The sequence below is a fragment of the Eumetopias jubatus genome, unplaced genomic scaffold, assembly GCF_037043125.1.
Source record: "Eumetopias jubatus isolate StellerSeaLion01/CBP00866 unplaced genomic scaffold, mEumJub1_p1.0 scaffold_8, whole genome shotgun sequence".
Taxonomy (NCBI): Eukaryota; Metazoa; Chordata; class Mammalia; order Carnivora; family Otariidae; genus Eumetopias; species Eumetopias jubatus.
The window spans coordinates 53,107,885-53,115,365 of record NW_028274814.1 but is presented as its reverse complement, the minus strand read 5'-3'; the positions used below and the strand labels follow the sequence as shown (position 1 = coordinate 53,115,365).

Genomic DNA, 7,481 nt, shown 5'->3' with positions numbered 1-7,481 from the left:
CCATTTTCCGAAAATCCATGAGGAGGTGATAAATTAGACATGTAATGAAGTAAGTATGTGATCTGAAGTCAGAAGACACAAATTCAAATTTATTTCCCACAAGTGTGGGGCTTTGAGAGAGTCAACTAACCTTCCTGAGCACCAGTTTCCTAATCTGTAAAAAATTCTACTCATAATACAAGCCTCATTAATGAGGAAAAAAGTGAGTAAAATAAAGAAAATTGACAGCACATTGCCTTATGTGGAGCAAACAGAAACTCTGTCAAGCATAGTATCTCAGCCATGTAAATATAATGTTCTAGCCATCTCACACATGCTGGTTAGTTCCCAAGTTATTGGACCTAACAAGAAATTCCTTCTAAACTGTGAGGCAAAAAATGAGGCATGAGAAATATGTTTCCTGGTGACGGGGAAGGTGTGAGAGTTGAAGAGAAACAAATGAAAGAAGCTCTGGTTTATAGGATCATCCTACCAAAGAATTATCAGTAGGGACTCCAGATATTCTGACCTAAACATCTTTTTGTGCCATGACCTCCCATCTTTGGATTTTTTTTAATCTCTTTCTTTGAGATAAATTTGGAGCAACATTTCAGATCATATATTTTGTAAAATTATGTAAATGTTCTTTTTCTGACGACTTATGCATCTGAAAGTGTACTTTAATGGCTTTTACACAAGAAATACAAATTGTTTAGATATGAAATCCTTAGATCACCATGTTACCCTTTCAAAGTTCTTAGATAATTTTCACTGTTTTATAATATCTGCAGGGCAATATCTAAAGCTATCTAGATACATTTTTCCTTTGTGAATAATCCTTTCTTTTCCCTTTCCACTTATTTGGATACTTGACAGTTTGTTTTTATTTTATTTTATTAATTTTTTAAATTTTAATTCCAGTGTAGTTAACATACAGTGTTATATTAGTTTCAGGTGTACAATATAGTGACAGACAGTTCTATACATTGTTCAGTGCTCATCATGATAAATGTATTCTTTAATCTCCATCACCTATTTTACCCATTCCTCCCCCACACATATACTCAACTCCCTTCTGGTAAACATTAATTTGTTCTCTATAGTTGGGAGTCTGTTTCTTGGTTTGTCTCTCTCTCTCTTTTTTTCCTCTGTTCATTTGTTTTGTTTCTTAAATTCCACATATAAGTGAAATCATAGGTATTTGTCTTTCTCTGACTTATTTTGCTTCACAGTTTTGCTTAGCTCTAGCTCCATCCATGTCTGTGCAAATGGCAAAATTTCATTCTTTTTTATGGCTGAATAACATTTTATTTCATTATGTATACATCACATCTTCTTTATCCATTCATCTATCAGTGGACACTTGGGCTGCTTCCATAATTTGGCTATTGTAAATAATGCTGCCATAAACATAGGGGTACATATATTCTTGTGAATTAGTGTTTTTGTATTCTTTGGGTAAATACCCAGTAGTGCAATTACTGATCAGAGGGTAGCTCTATTTTTAACTTTTTAAGGAACCTCCATTCTGTTTTCCACAGTGGCTGCTCCAGTTGGCATTCCCACCAACAGTGTGCAAGGATTCCTTTTCCTCCACATCCTCTCCAACACGTGTTTCTTGTGTTTTTGTTTTTAGCCATTCTGACAGGTGTGAGGTGATATCTCACTGTAGTTTTGATTTACATTTCCCTGATGATCAATGATGTTGAGCATTGTTTCATGTGTCTGTTGACCACCTGTATGTCTTCCTTAGAGAAATGTCTATCCATGTCTTCTGCCCATTTTTAATTGGATTATTTGTTTTTTGGTTGTTGAGTTTATATAAATTCTTTATGTATTTTGGATACTACCTTTTATCTGATATTTCATCCTCTCCCATTCAGTAGGTTATCGCTTAAATTTGTTTCCTTTGCTGTGCAGAAGCTTTTTGTTTTGATGTAGCCCCAGTAGTTTATTTTTGCTTTTGTTTCCTTTGCCTCAGGAGACATCTAGATAAATGTTGCCATGGCCGATGTCAAAGAAATTACTGCCTGTGCTCTTTTCTAGGATTTTTATGTTGTCTCACATTTAGGTCTTTTTTTTTCTTATATGGTATGCTTCACAAATTTGCATGCCATCCTTGTGCAGGGGCCATGATAATCTTCTCTGTGTCATTCCAATTGTAGAATATGTGCCACCAAAGAGAGCCACATTCAGGTCTTTAATCCATTTTGAGTTTATTTTTGGGTATGGTATAAGAAAGTGGTCCAGTTTCATTCTGTTTCATGTAGCCATCCAGTTTTTCCAACATCATTTGTTAAAGAGACTTTTTCCCATTGCATATTCTTGACTCTTTTGTTGGAGATTAATTGACCATATAAGCATGGGTTTGTTTCTGGGCTTTCTATCCTATTCCATTGATCTATGTGTCTGTTTTTGTGCCAGTGCCATACTGTTTTGATTACTACAGCTTTGTAGTATAACTTGAATCTGGAATTGTGATCCCTCCAGCTTTGTTTTTCTTTTTTGAGATTGTTTTGGCTATTTGATGTCTTTTTTGGTTCCATACAAATTTTATGATTATTTGTTGGAGTTCTGTGAAAAATGCTGTTGTTTATTTGGATAAGGATTGCATTAAATGTGTAGATTGCTTTGGGTCATATGGACATTTTAACAATATTTGTTCTTCCAATCCATGAGCACGGAATATCTTTCCATTTGTTTCTATTGTCTTCAATTTCTTTCATCAGTGTTTTATAGTTTTCAGAGTACAGGTACTTGACAGTTTTTAAATTATTATTTACCTGGGTATTCAAAATTCTTTCAATATGAGTTTTGTAGGTTTCATTTTTATGTTTGTCTTGAATTTAGTAATGTCACTCAAATCTGCATTTTCAGGTCAGTCAAATTTTTGTCTATCATATCTTTACTGCTTCATGTTATGTTTTAGTTCCTTCTTTAGGAATACAAATTAGTCACATATTAAAGCTCCCTTTTAGGTCTTATTAACTGTCATGTTCTCTTTCATAATTTTAATCTCTTTACCCTTGTCTTGAACATTTTAAGAGAGCTTCTCAAGTCCATCCTCCATGTCACTGATTCATGCTTTTGTGTTTTCATTACCATAGTTCAGTATCCTTAGAGCCTTGTAAAATGTGGGCTTGAATTTTCCTATTATACATTTAGTTTTAATTCATTGTATTCTTTACTCCCTGCTAGTCCTGCCTAATGGAGGTTCATTCTTCTTGCATTTTATTGAGAATAGTAAACGAGTTCCAGAATGTTCTCTTGAGACTTGTAAGACATTCATTTTAGAAATATACTCTTCCCTTGAGTCTTCAAAGTGGTATTCCACAGTAGGTTTTTGTTGTTATTTAGTGTTCTGCTTTGGTTTTTTCCCATTACAAATTATTGAATGGGGTACTTCCTGAATCCATTGATTCTCAGAATATAGGATGGTTCAATTACCCTAAGCCACATTCTGATAAATCAATAACAACAAAATCCTCTTCTCAGATTCACACTTAGAAAGAAAGTTGTTGTGTCCAGATTACAATAGGACTTTCAGTTTCTAGTATGCGTTCACTCTCCTGAGGTGGTGATTTCTCTATTACTTCCTGCCTGGTCCTCTGAAACTCTGGAAGATATAATAGCAACCTAAGAGTCCCTCCATCCACTGTATCCAGAATATTTCTGTCACTGTCTTCAGAGGTTTGCTTTTGAAGAAAAAAGCAGCCAGTATGTAATAAGCAATCAGGGCGTCCTCCATAGCTCTTGCCCAGCTGTTTCTGAAAGACGCTTTTTCTAAATGGTGAGAAAGATAGCAATTGGGAAAGTGGAGGAGGTCTGCGAATAACTTTTAAATACCTCAAAAATCAACACATGAATGATCTTTTTCATTGGTTGGTGTATACTCTGGATATAGACACATGGAAAAACACAAGGAAACCATAATGTGTCTTCCTACCTTTTTCAGGTGTTCTCTTTGAGATGAAACCTGAAAATGCTAAGAAAATTGACCTACTATTGGTTAGCGAAGTTCCTCCCAGATTCTAGCCTTACATTTTTTGAGCTTTGATTCCATGTTTTGTCTTTTTAGTGTTTTCTTAAGTAGCTTAAGACAAATTAGCAAAAGTTACATATATTAGCAGTATTTTGAATAAGTTACTTGAGATATTTTTTTGCTACTAATAGCCTCTTAAAGGTTTTTAAGGGTTTTACTTTCTAGTCATAACTAATAAACACCATCTGGTAAACATGCTTAATACCATAAACCTTCCAAAAATCTTAATGTTTCTACACAACACAAGATACTATTGTGATTCTAGTTTGTATTGAAAATTCTATTGACCTCCAATTTTTGTCTCCTTCTTTACTTGTCTCAGAAAGCTAGCAATTTTAAGTCATGATAATTTCATTTAGATCAACTATCCTTTGAGTATATTCATTTATTCTTCCATTGAGTTATTCATGCAGTAACATTTAAGTTGTTATTATATGCTAGGCACTGTGATAGACCCTGCAGATACTGCATCCAAGAACTTATGATGTAATCATGAAGACAGATGACAAAACAAATCTTTGCACTGTGCTATAATAAATCTTTCTGAAGGTTACATCTTGTGAAAATATCTAAATAGTAGTATCAAGTAGCATCTGATACTAGTATGTTTAAGTTGTTATTTTTATCCACAACTTAGATTCAAAATTTCACTTTGAAGATTGTCTTCTGTAGCTTCTTCATTTAATTCAAGTCATTTTAATCAGCCCTCATTTAACAAATGTCTATTGTGAGCAAGATAGAACACTCTGCACTGTATAGAATGCACAACTAATTAGGTTAAAACTTGAATCCTCAAAGTTTTTAGCCTAGCTATGTCTTAGTCTTTCAAGCTGCTATAACAAAATATCAGAGACTAGATAGCCTATAAACAACAGAAATTTATCTCTTACTGTTCTGGAGGCTGGAATTCCAAGGTCAAGGTACCAGCATGGTCACATTTTGGTGAGGACCCTCTTTACAAATCATAGCTGGTATGTTTGTATAGGGCAAGGGATCTCTGTGGAGTCTCTTTTATGAGAACTCTAATTCCATTCATGAGGGCTCCACCCTCATGACCTCCTGAAATGTTAGGATTTCAACATTTTGGTGGGACACAAACATTTAGAATATAGCAGGTGGGGAATACAGACTAACTAGAATCCATTTTCAAGAAAACCCAAAAAGTGTTATAGAAGTACAGTAGCAGAGAAGATTACAGTAAGAATGACCCTTCATTAAAGAGTAAAAGTATTCATTTGGGCCATATTGAATATGATAATAATCGGTATCTTATTGAGAAATTTCTATATGCTAGTTATTATAACTTCTAATGTTCCCTGTACATTATCTCTAATCTTGGAAAATGAAAATATTTTTAACTTCCCATTATCTATATCAGTTCAGAGGGCCTATCAGAAATGAAATGACATTTATTTGAAACTTTGCTTGAAAATCTTTATGCCCATTTCTTGGTGGGGGGCAGGGGAGATGGGAGACATTAGGTGACTCAGTACTAAGAGAAAGACAGGGAGGACCATGATCTACATTCAATTCAGCTCCTTTGGCAGATTGCATTGCCTATCTACTTGGCTCACAGCCACAAATAGACATAAACTTTCCAACCAGCATGCAGACTCATGAAGAAATAGTTTGAGGATTGTAAATGAAGTGTCATCCTCTCCTGAATTGTATACATCTTACCTCTAAAAGAATTTAACCAAGATAAACATTAAATTTGTCTCTGAAATATGAAGAGGTGACAAATGTTTTTCCATGTAAGAATTAAATATAATTTAAAAACAACAAACAAACAAACAAACACAAAACCTCACGATCAAATTGAAGAGATACTAGCAATGGCCAGAATTGTGGTTGGCTCTGATTCCTAAAAGACACTATCATTTTAAAGGCTCAAATAAGTTTTCCCTTAGCAGTGAATTATGATTCTGTTCAATAGGTGGAAAATTGAAACAGAAGTCTGCAATTGGGAAGGAGAAATTTGATCTAGGATACAAACTTACAAAACTTGCAGGTGGGGCAGAGGGTTGATCCCTTAGTTCATGATTACATAAGAACAAGTCTGTTGTGATATCTATATAAGTAAAGAATTAGTGAATATTTTGGAAGATCATTTAGAAGATTGACAACATTCAAAAGTTTAGTTTTATCATTCAGTGTAATTTAAGAGGAGAGTAAATTGCTCTTATGGACTGATTCAGAAGAAATATTATCAAGCCCATGTTTCTGTTTAGGTTTGTTTGTTTTTTCCTTATAAACTGAAGTAAAGTATTGTCTATTACAATATCATTTCTCAGGTTTATTACCCACTTCAGGTCACTCTGAGTCAAAGTTCACTTCCATTTTCTTCTAAAGGTATCATTTGTCCTTTTTAAAAAATATTCTCCACGGAAAAAATCATCAATGAATTAAAGCTTGGTGTGGTTGTTTAATAGTTAAAGAAATTAGGAGAAGACTTTTAAAATATTACATTTCCCCCCCAGGTGTTGGAGGAACATGAAAATGGAGTGTACTACTTTGTTTGAGAAGTGGTTTTCTTTAAAAATAATGAAAATTTTCTTTCAAATGATTACTAACAATATGATATTTATTTTGTTTTAAATTCTACTGAAAATAACCTCTGATAAATTATAAAAATAATCTTAGAGGCTCCTCTTGGTTTATTCTTTTCATCGTATTGAGCTATTGAAAATTAGACAATTTGGTTTCACTTTCTGCTTCCTTTGAATTAGAAGGAGGCTGCTTTGCCATTTCAACTCTGTATGAGAACTGCTAACACCATTAATCTCTTTAAGGATTATTCTTCCCTCCAATTTGTTTACAAAATGTTAAAATAAAATAAACACTGTTGTAAAGCTCCTCTGTTCTTATCAGGTTATATTTAGGGGTTCTAAATATAGTAATGTTTGGAAAGCAGAGGTTACCTTTCCCTTAAAAAAATTGATATTATGACAAAAAAAATTGAATGAATAAGCTATGTTCTTCTTAAGAATTTTATTTATTTTACCTAGTGAAATTTATAAGTCAAGCACTAGTTCAACATAAGATAAAGTTATTTAATCAATCACTGCAACTTTTGTAAAATCCTTTGGTTTGTCTATGTAACTGCAACAGCAAACTTTAGGCAACACACTGGTATATAGATCTGAGATGGCCATCGAGCATTTAGGATTTATTTGGAGAAAATTTGTAAACTATGTTAAGATCTTACTAAATTTTAGATCAATTACCCCACAAAGTAATATACCCCATATGCAGTTATGTATGCAGGTATATAGAATATGCATGTTTGCCACTAATTGCTGAGAGAGGGAAAGAGAAAGAAGAAATCTAGAAATATCTCTTGGAGTCATTGGAGAATTTTTCCTAAGCATTAAAAAGCCATTTAAAACAGTATTGGGAATCCGATGCTGCCACGTTCAAAGTGTTCAGTTTCAAAACCCTCAAAAAGACAAACTCTTTT

The 7,481-nt window shown here is 33.6% G+C and overlaps 1 non-coding gene across 1 annotated transcript; it reads right to left on the bottom strand.

Annotated features, from left to right (window-relative positions):
• Positions 1 to 2,061: 2,061 nt before the first annotated feature.
• On the bottom strand, positions 2,062 to 2,169 carry LOC114221751 (U6 spliceosomal RNA). Its single transcript, XR_003611802.1, has one exon. It is a non-coding gene; the product is annotated as a U6 spliceosomal RNA (small nuclear RNA).
• Positions 2,170 to 7,481: the final 5,312 nt, after the last annotated feature.